The sequence below is a fragment of the Lagopus muta genome, chromosome 6, assembly GCF_023343835.1.
Source record: "Lagopus muta isolate bLagMut1 chromosome 6, bLagMut1 primary, whole genome shotgun sequence".
Taxonomy (NCBI): Eukaryota; Metazoa; Chordata; class Aves; order Galliformes; family Phasianidae; genus Lagopus; species Lagopus muta.
Genome location: NC_064438.1, coordinates 43,679,873 through 43,692,547, shown reverse-complemented (window position 1 = coordinate 43,692,547; position 12,675 = coordinate 43,679,873).

Here is a 12,675-nt window from a genome sequence, read left to right as displayed (position 1 = left end):
TGGCATGAGTATTGCAATGCAAATAACCTACTTCTACTGCAGGTTATCCACATATTTTCATTACAGAGTAGGAATGACAGCAAATTGCCACAAAGATATCATTTCTGTACGAGTCTCCCTCATCTGTCCACTTCCTAGGTAGTACAGTATTAACTCCTCTGTAGCTGCATTATAATAAGAGTTCTCCATAGTTTTAAGACATCCTCCTTTGAATGTCACAACTCCTTCCAGGCAGTAAGAAGAGCAGGTGGGAGTATTACAGAGGCATCCCAATTTGCTCTGTGCTCTCTGATAGTTTATTTTCTTTATTTGTCTCATCACTCATCACTCAGTGACATATATACAAAGCCCATTGCTGCAGAGCAGTTGCCTGTGCTATCTCTAAGGCTTACCAATTAAAATTGCTTTTAAAATAAGAACAGATACTTATAACTTTATATATATATGTATATATATATATATATGTATATGTATATATATTTTTTTCCCTAATTAGTGGCTTGATAGTTACCAGCCCTTTGTATACAACTAACAGTACTTCTCAAATGCATTGTAGCTGGGAGCCTAGCCACAATTCAGAGCCAAAGTTAATATAGGTAATCTTTTTTACCTTGGACATCTTGTTCCATGAGCCTGCTTATGCCATTTCTATACCTATGTCTACCACATTTTGAAACCCCAACCCTAAATTTTAACTTGCCTCTCTCATCTCCACAGTAAGGCCAACTCCTTTCCTTTATGCAATTCCACTCCATCCATGTCCCATGTCTTACCTTTTCTTTCATGTCTTACCTTTTCTTGGAAAAGCTGACTTCTGTGAGGCTGCTGTGGCAGGACAGCGATGCTGGAGAGACAAGAGGTGCTGGCTGGGTCAGAAGCAAGTTACTGCCCATCTTGGCTGGTGTTTGTTGCTAATATTACGTGGCTCCAGGCTTACCCATGGGTTAGACTTGTTGCTTCAGAATAACTACTCTGTGCCAGCACATCCTGGAGACTCAGGAAGGCTTTGCAGTAGCAGTGGTTAGTGACTGCTTGGAACTACTTTTGTGGTGTGATTGCTCCACAGCTCCAGTGAGAATATATCTGCCAGTTGAATCACTCTTTGCAAGTTAAGAGATTTTAAAATGTAAAAATAGTGTTTAACTGCGTTTAACACAGTTAACAGAATTATTGATGTGTCTGAATCTGAGATCACTCAGTGTTTAAACCCTATATTCACCTGCTTAAATTGATCAGAAGCCTGTCCCAAACAGGATTGACAGCAGAATGTGGATCCAGTTTGTGTGAACAAACAAACAAACAAACAAAACCCAACAACAAACCAAGTAATAGCAGTTCTGGAATTATTCTTAACAACTGCAGCTTTGAGTTGTTTGTTATTCATGCATGTTTGTAGAATTTATTTGTTTCTTGACTTTGGTGGGTTTCTGTAGCAGAATGTTTCGCCATGTAATTACTCAATGATTTGACAAACAGTAATCAAGCACATTACTTCTTCAAAAATGTACAGGATTTTATGTAGTGTTACAAAATAGACAACATTTAAGCTTTTTAATGTTTTGTCTGAAAATTCAACACAAAGTAAACAGCCTTCAGCTGGCTGCATCTTTCAGCTTAAGAAATCATACTGGGATTCCAGTGTTAATTTGGAACGTCAACTGGTCTTAAGCTTTTGCTTAGTTAGTGTCTTACTCAAGCATATTGTTTTGTGGATTTTCTAACAATTCAAAACAACTTTTACTTGTTATTTTCAGCTTTCCTAATTCTGTGTATTTTTTTAACCTGTGTATTTTCACTATATTTAGATATTTTTACCTATATGTTTACCGTGTATAAATGAGTGTCATTTTGTCCAGAATTTGTTTTATTCCTGTTTAACAGTAAAAGTCTGCACAGATGGCTGCAAAACAGAACCTTCAAACATAGCCAGATTTGCACATTTGTGCTGATTTCTTGCTTAAGGGAACTCAGTTCAAAATGCTATACTGCCAAATCCATCCCTGCAGTAATTCTCTTGGCTTCAGTGGATGGCCACATGGGATTGCCTGGGATATCTAGCTAAGCCAAGAGATTCTGTGCAATTCAAAGAGGATTTGTTTGACAATATAAGAAAATGAAGTCTAAAGAACATGGTATCATGTTGAGTGTTGTATGCCATTTTGTTGAGTGGCCATGAGAGCCACTTTCCATTCAGATGACACAAGAAGCAATTAAAATTTACCTTTATGTAGATACCAGGCAAGAGAAAACTGTGTCTCATGTAGACACAGACAATAGGAGAGTCAGACAGTTGAAGTGGTTTTCTGAGGACTTAGAAATAATTTCAGAACTGAGGAAAAGATCTGAAAGCAGCTGAAATTCTGTTTGTGTGCCGTCAGAAATGCTTGAAGAAAGCCTACAGAAAGTCTGGGAGCTAGAGGAAAACAAATCGCTCCTTCTCATCTAAATTCTTCTGTGCTTCATGGAACAGGATGCTATGTCCATTCTCCTAAGTGAAGGGATCATACCAAACTGCATCAATTTATTTTCCTAGTGGCATCAATGTTAAAGATGCATAAAACTGGCCAACTCAGGGCCAAAAATATTTGATATTATTAGAGAATGTAATACCACATACAAGATTGCAACAAAGAAACAGAGCAATAGCTTATTTGGCTTTGTTGGTATTGCTTCTATAAGGCAGAAAAAATGCATGTGAAAATTAAAGTGCCAAATCTAACTGTTTTAATAGAATTATGCATCTCATCTGAGTTTTTGAAAGGAATTAAAATCATTAGTTTTGCATTTTTTATGTGCTGTTAAAGACAGTGTGATAGCTATTATATTATACTGAAAACACTTCTGTTCACCTGGAAGTTGGGTTGCTTTTCTATGGCAATTTGTATGCTTTTAAAATGATCCCAAAAGATAAATTCATTTATAGTGCAGTATAAACAGTACAGAATAACCAGCTGCAAAGCTACTGTCTAGCACTAAAAGGTGCTTACATACAGTGAATTGATTGTTTCATCTTAGTTTGCAAGAAGCTACTGTACTTTTAAACTTTGAATAAGCAGTCTAGCAGACAACAAAAGGAGTCATCTTATAGATTCAGCTGGACCCTTTGTCACTGAGCTCAGTGGGATTGGAGCTGAGCCACATAGGGAATGCTTCTGAACATCCTACTTGTAATTGCAGTGTTTCCTGTTTTCTTTTGCAAGTAATACTCTATAGTGTAAATGCCTCACTGGTAGTGTCACCTATGACATTTTGGCCTTTTCATTCTGCTCCCATGCTTTCCTGCAGAGACTGGCCAGGCTTCTTGTTGCTGATGTTTCAGTGCTATCTTCTTCCTTCCCTGCAGGAGAGGTTGTTGGGTCAGATATCCAAGCTGGATCCCTGCATGTGTATCATATTCGTCCAACCTGCAAGGCCACCCACAAACCCATGTGCTGGGGATGGTTTCAGCTGTCCCCACATGAAGTCAGCTGCAACTGGCCCAAGGCCTGGCTGGATTTGATCTGTTTCTGAGGCAAGCAGGGAGGTGTGACTGTGGCACGCTGTCTGTTGCTCTTCAAACTGGGACCATGCTGTGGAGAAGCTTCAGATGTTTCTTTGCAGGGGAACTTTGCTTCAACTGAATTTATTCTCTCCAGCTTTGTCCTGCATGGTGGTGACTGTAGTTTCCAGACCAGGGAGAGTCTTGCAGGCAACATTTGTACAGTGCTGAGCCTTAGCTAGTAACTGCTGGAGGTGAGATGATTTTACATTTGTGGCATGGATAATCTGCAGTACAAAAATTGACAATTGGTTCCATGTGTGTTACAAGCCTGCTTTAGCTTCTGATCTTGCACAGGCTGTTATTTTACTGCTGTTCAGGGAGCAGAATCAACTTGTATTCCCGCTTCCCTTTTTTGTTCTCTCTTCTGTCTGTGGCATGCCACCCATTCAGTTGTGTGAGCACACCTTGTCAAAACAATGGTTTTTTTTAGAATCAGCTCCCTGGCTTACTGCTGACTTTTTAATGAGCCTTATTTAAGAAGCCCAACAAATAGCTTTGCTGGTGCCAAGGAGGAGCAGAGGGGGTATTAGGAAGCTTTAAGCTACTGTTACCATTTTTACTGTGAAACAGTAGCCACAGGGCAGCCGTACTCCTCTAATTCCGCTAATAGAGCTAATAGCTACACCATTGTAAATTAGGAGTAATCTCAAGTATAAGCAATACTTCCATGATTGTCTACTATGTTTGCTCTGAGAAGGTGAAATGTTGAAAAATGGTGGGAGGTTAAGTGGAGATTTGAGGGAAGGCTTTTTCTTCCTTGCAAAGAAAATGATTTAGGAATGGCATTAATGAATAGAACGATTTCATTTTAGCACATGAAAACTATAATCTCTTTGTTTTAGTACTTGATCATCATTTAGAATACTACAGGGCTGCAAAATTACAAACCACACAAAGTACTCTGTACAAACTAAGTGGCTTCACCAAGACTCCTAAGGATGTACGCTTCATGGTTTGTTGAGAATGGAAAACAACAGAGTCTTTAGGGAGGCATAGGAACCGTTGTCAGTGCCTTCTATGAGGAAAAAAAATGAAATGGCCTCAGGGGCTTCTTTGTCCCACAGTCATAGTGTCAGAAGGCTAGAAATTGCAGAGAAATCCCCGTTTGTCCTTGCTGTTGCCTCCTCTTATCCACTATGCTTGTGGGAGAAAAAATTGTATATTTGGAGGGAAGATGGGGGAAAGAAGAAAACTTCAGAAATCAGTTCTAAGAGTGCCATATGAAAGATTTAACTGTGATTTTCTTTGAGAAGATGAAATCCTTTTGTGCTGAAAACTTCATTGAAAAGTGAAAGAAATCCAGACAAAGGGAACAAATGCAGAGCAGGCACTTTGCCAAGGAGCAAAGAAATTCCCTTGACGAGCGGAGGAACTGATGGCTGTCGAGCTGTTTCCCAGACAGGGAAGAGAGATGTCAGAATCTGCCTCTGGAGACATCTCCCACCCAATCTGACTATCAAAACACAGCTGGCAACCCTGAGGAAAGAGATCCCCAAACACCAGAGATCACCTAAAAAGGCAGTATTTCTCCTGACCTGAGAAGGACAAATTCTATTACTCTACTGGGCTACAGCTGTTAGTTTACAAATGGCATTCAGCAGCTCTCATTTTCTAACTGTAGTCCTTCCTATCACTTTCCTCCTTCCCATTCCTCCTCATTTAGTTTCTCCCTGCCCCCACAGCTTGTCCGTGTTCCTGAAGTGTTATGCTGATAGCCAGGCTTGTCTATAACTGCTAATCCTATTAATTTACCTTTTTTGAACAGTTATTTACTGAGTAGTAATACAGACTAATTACTTCCAGCAGCTGAAGGAAAATTCTGATCTTAGCATTTTGGGATAGAATGTTTTCTAGTCTACATCTTAAACTCTTCAGGGTTCGTATTCAGTGTTACTAGTGTTACTCTAGCAGTCTGGCCTCCAATGATGATTACAGCTGTTCAAGCACTTCTGTAATATAAAAACATTGGAGATTTTTTTCCTTTCCAGTACATTGCTACTGATTTGTTTACTAACAACTTCGAGATACCAACTCACAAACCCAAGGTATAGCTTTTCTATAAACTTAGATGAACCTGGGAGAGAATGCTTAACAGCTCTTCCCAAACAAGCACTGCTTTGACAGTGTTTAGAGATTCCATGGTTCATATGAGGCTACATAGCTTGCCGTGTGTCTGCCAACGGCCCTAACATAGTTTGAGGTGGAGTGCAGCTTCTCTGTTTCACTGTGCAGGTGCCAGACAGTTTTTATTTAAGTGGACAGTGCACTTTCTTTGTTAGAATGGCAATGTGCTCAGCTCTAAAGTACTTTAAACTGAAACTCACTTGTGCCCTTTTGGTAGCAAAGGTGGTATATTTTTTTAATGTTATTTGGATGTAAGGATTTTGAACAGTTCTAAATATCAGGAACCAAACATTGTGATTCCTGGAAAAAATACTGCTTCCAGCACAAGGTTTGTCTGCCGTGGTTGTCTGTGCTCTAAAGATTAATGAAGTTGTTCTGGACATACTGGTAAGCAGTAATAATAATTTCTTAGTCATTAATAAATTGCTTAAATATAATCAGTGAAGTATCTCAGTGTAAGCTGCATTTCTATGTAGCTTTGTATGGATTTTCTATTTGCTTTTAATACATTATTCCTATTTTGGAATAACCACCTAATGTAATTGCTAGGCTAAATTGTATCAAGTAGTACTGACAGTAATGAAAAGAGCAGATAGAAATAAATGGACTAAGGCTCTTTATCCAAGTAAAATCTGTAGAATAACAGACTTTCACAAAAGCACTTTAAGGGCTTTCTATTTTTAAAAGATACTCTTCCAGTGGTACAAGATATTTTGGACAAATAATACTAAATTATACAGTGCAAATAATGCAGTTGATTTTTACATTTTTCTGACACTTTTACCCTTTTCTGTGCTGTAATCATTTTTCACATACTCTAATGTTGCTCTAAGAAAAAGAGTTTATTGCTATTTTAACATGCCCCTTGCAACTCAATTCTTTCTCTGGTGATTTTTGATCAAGAAGAATCATACACTTCAGGTACTTCAGCTACTTCAGGAGAATTTACGGAGTAATTTCTCCAATACTTCTCCCTCAGACATGCAAGGCTTTCCACTTGTTTGAAGGGTAAAAGAGACCTAGACCTAAAAGAACATTGTGATTAGTTTTCTGGTCTAGTTGTCTAAATCACAAACATCAGTCCTATAAAATTCTAGGATCGATCTCATAGGTTTCCCCAAGCGTTTAAAGTTTATTAGGATAGATTTTAATCCTTTTGTATGATGAAATGTCTAAAATAACTAAATGACTTGTTTTTCTTCAAATCTATATTCAGGAGCAAAATAACCTATGAAGAAAAGATCAACAATGAAAATCAATAGCTGATGGGCAACATGATATGGATCTTTAAAGATCATCCAGATGAGAAATAGGGCTTTCTGCATATGCTCTTTTGTCACCTACGTGAATAATAAATGATGTAGGTTTACCACTTTGTATCCTAAATTTATTAATGAGTTAAAATAACTCATAAAAGTCACTCATAAGTTGAACAGGAAAATTTGGTAGTATTTTAACCTATAATGGGAAAAGAAATGTTAGAACCACTCCAGTCACCTCAAAATACAACTGAGACTGCATTCCTAAAGATGGGTCAGCAGTACACTTGAAGTATTTAAAACATATTGTCTTAGAAGAATTTGAGGCAATGTGTGCCACATTATTTCAGTCATAACATAAAGCCGCATCTCTTCCACATTCCATGTATTTATCACGTTATCTCACAAATCTTAATTACACATAATGCTTCTTTTGCGAGCGGATGAGGTGCAGCCTGTACTGATGATGTGCTGATCGTCCCTTAGCCTCGGTAATCTCTTAGTTACGTCCCAGTGATAAATCCAAGCTTGTATTTCTGGGAGTGGGTTTCATATGCTACCAAAAATGCAGTTGTAAAAATAGGTGAGAAGTCCTCTGGCCAACAAGGACTTACTTCTGGCCAGATGGTTGAAGATCATTTTACATAATGGCTGCACTTGTGAAAATGGGCTCCGGGTTCATGGATGCTCGGCAGCACTGAACAAAATTGATGATCTGAGAGAAACTGATAGTGAATCTGAGGGGAAGAAAAAAGGAAAGTAAAGTTTATTGAGGGGAAGAAGAGTATTTGGTATAGATAATGAGGTAAACAATCATTGTACAATTCTGATTGAGTGGAGAAAGAAAGAATAATATGCAACTGACCATCTGTAAGCAACTGGTCATGTGTAGTAATGATTATCCTCAACTTGTGTATGAAGAGGTAATATGTATAAGTAAGGGAAATAGAATCATGCTGCAAGCTGTTTGACAGACGATTATCTGCTGGATTTGTGTATGTCTGGATTTAAAAAAGTGCATGTGGGAGAATTCTGAAGAGAGGGGAGAATACCTAGAGGATTGTAGCACAAGTCAGAGCGGAAGGCACTTCAGAAGCTCATCTACTCCAGCCAGCCTCTTGCTTAGGTGGGGAAGGCGATTGTTGAAAACATTAGGAATGTACATAGATACAAATAGATATACACATGTATATACACGTTTGTGGTACAGAGTGATTTTTGACATAATTATTTTTCTTGAACATTTACAAATTTCAAACCACTGCACTAACTTATGCGTGTGTAAAAAAAAATCAAATGCAAAATTGTATAGAATATATTTCTACTCATACCCTAATGAAGGTACATGGCATTCAAATTCTTCTGCCCTAGGTTAAGAACTAGATTTGAATTACCATCAGCCTTACTTTTCCCCTTATTGCATTGCATGGATGTACTGCTGGCTTTTTTTTTTTTTTTTTTTTTTTTCCCCCAGCCTTCTGAGCTAAAAGAACTGTTTTCTATGTAATTTAATGGATGTAGGAAAATACTGAAGGACACGTAAGGTGAAAAAGAATTGTATGGTAGAAGCATGGTCATACCTTTGAAGAAGGACCATAAAAACAAAATTAATGTCTTTTCTTCTCTACATAAATATTAAATTTCCTAATGCTTTAATAGTGCTTACCAACTGTACTTGCCTATGCATTCCCCTTTTCTCAAGGTTGTGCAACATATTGCTGTTCTTCAGGTTGAAAGTAACAGCTATTCAGTAGAATAATTGCAGTTTGTATAAAAGGACTTTTGCTGCTTATAAAACAAAGGTTCTCATTTTAATAAACGTGTAGTAGATTAGTCCTAGCTAATATATTATTGTGACTTAGTGATGATATCCATGATTTAGGTATGTCAAGCTGGTGTTTTTATAAGCATAATAATCCTCAGTGTGCTGAAAGAGCACTGAAATTGTTCAGAACAGCAGGATTCTTGTTCTTTATGTTGTAGGTTGTTTCCACTGTGTGTATATCAACTACTTTCAATTCTAGTCATACTGATCTTCTAGTGACAGCAGTCAGCATTCTCTTAGAGAAATGACATTGAATACAACTCAAGCATTATACAAATTGTCTGCTCATACATTAACTTTTCAATACCAATAATAGATGCTTATATGAATTTATTATAAATTTAAGTTTTCTTCAAAAGTCTGGAGGAAACTCTGTCATCTTGCTGGCAGCTAAATTAATGGCATTTTGCAGCACAAATGGAGACTGGAGAAAGGAAAATCTCCTGCAAGCATCACAGCTCAGTTGGTGGTGAAACAAGGGGATGAGGAAGATTTCAGACAAGGTTAAAAAGAGACTCAAAAACTAAGATGTGCAGTGGAAAACATGCACTACTAATACTAGTACAGCCCAGATATTTGGGCAAGTGACGATTAGAGTTTTTTTTTACTGGGCAGAAACTGGTGCTATTTCAGACTAATGTTAGAAAGGTAGTGATGGTGGGGAGAGAGCTAGTTGCATTTAGAATAAAACCAGGGCAGTCTCCTCTCAATTCCTGCCTGGTTGAAAAGTTCAAGTAAACTGGAAGAATGAGCAAAGCTGTTTCAATTATTAAAGTTTTGGAGGGCATTTTTATTATCAGAACAACAATTTTTGGTAATTTGTAGAGGTATTTGAATGGAGTGAGTAAATCAGCAGCATAAACTTGCTGGCAGTCTGGAATTTATCTAAATCAGAAATGCAAAAACAGTCTGAAATTTACATTTTGTTTATGATGGCTGGATGAGCAAACACCCCAGCAGTGAAAGTCAAAACAAGGAAAAGATCCATTTGGAATGAAGAATGGGAATGAATGAATGAAAGCAAAGCTATAATTTGGAGGCTTGGAGTTGCAGAAATAAAAGAAGACTTGTCAGATCTAACCCAGAGCTATATCTTTCAAAAGTTAAAGCAAAAACCATAAGACTACTTAGCAGTGCCAATAGCACACCCTCACTAACACAAAAAGGAGGATCCCTAAAGCAGCAGGGTTAAATACAATCTAGCTACATTCCCCAACCTAAGGATTACATTTTACAATTTTCAGAAGGGACAAAGATGTAGAAAGGGATAACAAAACTAAGTTTGCTGTTAGAATAGAATATACACAGGTGTAAATAACTATGACATGGAAACTAAGCTAGGAGAGCTCAACTTGCTCACCTGGGGAGGCATCAGTGACTAATGAAAGAACCAGTGCTTGAAGTTTTACTGTTTGCAGCAGAGAATTTAATCGACCTGTTGTATGTGGGGATGGTATATAGCAAGCTTCACTCTTCTTTGAATAAACATTTGTTGTATTTGCAGTTTTACTGTCAGACAATACAGTAATGCGAGAGGCTTTAAAACAAATTTTTGGGGAAAAGAAGATAATAATATTGATATAAATTGAAGATGAGATAAAATGCAGTTCAAGTTTATGAAGGCAGGTCATGAGTGTACTTCAACGGCAGTAGTGTTTTTATGGATAGAAACCTGGTAGATCCAGCTGATTTCCTTCTCAGTAAAGCACTTGAAAATGTGCTTGTGAAATGATTAGTTGAAATGGGAAATAGCACAAAAATGTAAGTTAGGTAAAGAACCGAATAAAAGAAGAATGACAATAATGCTGTCCTGAAAAGGGTACTGTGAGACTAGAGCGAGTTTCCAACTGGCTTTAAACCCACATTTGGTGCAATCATATTTATTGAAGGCAGTGGCACAAAAATGAGACTGTGCTAATTAAACTTGCTGATGACTAAAAGCTGAGAGGCCTTTCTCACAAAGAGCCATAACAAGACCATCATTCCTATAAAACAGGTGACCCAGCAGGCTGGAATAATAGATGTGAAATGAAATTTAATTCAAAATAAAAGGCTATTGTTATTAATCCTCAGGGATTAATAACAAGATTTTCTTGTACAATAATTAATCCAGAGGAAGTGATTGGAAAAGCTCTAGGGTAGTAATCGGTCACAGTATGCAAAAAACACAAAAAGTGATCTGAAGAACCATTCTTATGAGGAGAGATTTTTTAAATACTTGTTGGAAGAAAGACTGAGTGGTATATGGTTACTGTCCATGCATGGATTACACCCAAGTTTTAGTTCCCTGGTGAAGGAAGAGTTTTTTGAAGTCATAGCACAATGCTGGCCCAGAAGCAGATGGGTATAAACAGAGATGGGTCTAAGCATCAGAAAATCAAGGTCCTGAACTGTCCTGCAACAGGAGCTAAGAGTAAAAAAAAACAAAAACAAAACAACAAACAAACAAAAGCCAAACAAGTTTCAAAATATAATTATTGAACAGGTGTACAGTAAGTGTTTCTTCAGGGGCTGCACTCAGTGAATTAGACTTAGGTACATCACATATTCACAAAAGTTTGTGATAAATGGGAATAGGATAATAACTAGGGATAAATGGTTTGATGAACTTTATTGGAGGGTGGAGAGGGAGCCAGACTAATGACAGTTTGGCAGGTATTTTCCGTAAGAAATCATGAAACACAGGGAAAATCTAGAAGAGCTGCTAACTGCTTCCAAAATAATGGGTAATAAAACATGAAAAATTCCTTCATATAGACAGTGTAGCTTATTTATTTTTTAAATACTGATTATTTAAACATTCTGTTTCATTATCTGCATTTGAACAGTTCATCACGGGTGTTACTTACCTCTCCCTCAAATGAAAATATCCGATCCTGTAATACTAGGACACCAAAAACAAAACAAAACAAAACAAAAAAAATCACAATACACTACAGTAACTAGAAGTATCATCTATGGAAGCCACAAAGCTACCTTAAAATTCTGCAATAAGTTGAATGTTATCTGTCAAAGTAGATGTGACATTTGTTTTGATTTGAGGGTAGAAGAAGAATCTGAAATACATTTTTGTTACAGGAAAATCTACTCCTCTCTTGTTTTAAAAAGATGGATAGTGGGCCTCTAGGGCACAAGGTAGATAAATAGCCAAAAAATAAGGGGCTATTTATTTATTTATAGGAATAAACTTCCTTTATTTCTTTACAAATGAAAGTGGATAAAATTGCATATTTTCTGGCTATAGGAAGTTCTGATCACTCAGAACTTCTTAAACTTTAACCTAGTGCTCCAGTCTTCACCCTGATAAAGCTTGTATAAAATGTTTATGGGCTTTTCTAGCAAACAGAATGTTCTGTTTGTTCCTGAACAAATGCCTCCTTCTGGGCATAATTTTGTTCACAACAAAATTCTCAGTAAATGTAGAGGAATAAAAGAAACAGTTTTATAGTTTTCAAAAGGAGTAAGTCACCCACAGAATTCCCTGGGATCTGACTCTTCAATATTTACAATAGGCTGTGAAAGACACTGAAGGTAAAGCTGACAAAGTCTGCAGATTGTAGGGAAGGAGTCAGTATAAATCAACTGCAATACTGACAGAGTAGTTACTGAAGTAATTCACAATTGAAGTATAAAGTAACAGTTGAAGAATAGCAGTTAAATGTGAAATAGCGTACATAGGAAAGCAATCCTAATAGCTCTACACAGTAGATACTGAGTATCTTTCACACTCAGCATGAGGCTCCTAAGAGATATTGTAGCTTCAGAGAGGCAAAAAAAGAAACAGAATCACCAAAAGGCATTGGGAAAGCAGTGGAGATCAAACTGGTCTTTGCAATTTCCTGTAATACATGCATCTTTTGTATGCCTAGAGCTTAATTACTACATGAAATTCTGGCTGTGCAGCAGGACTAGAGCAGCAGTTAGAA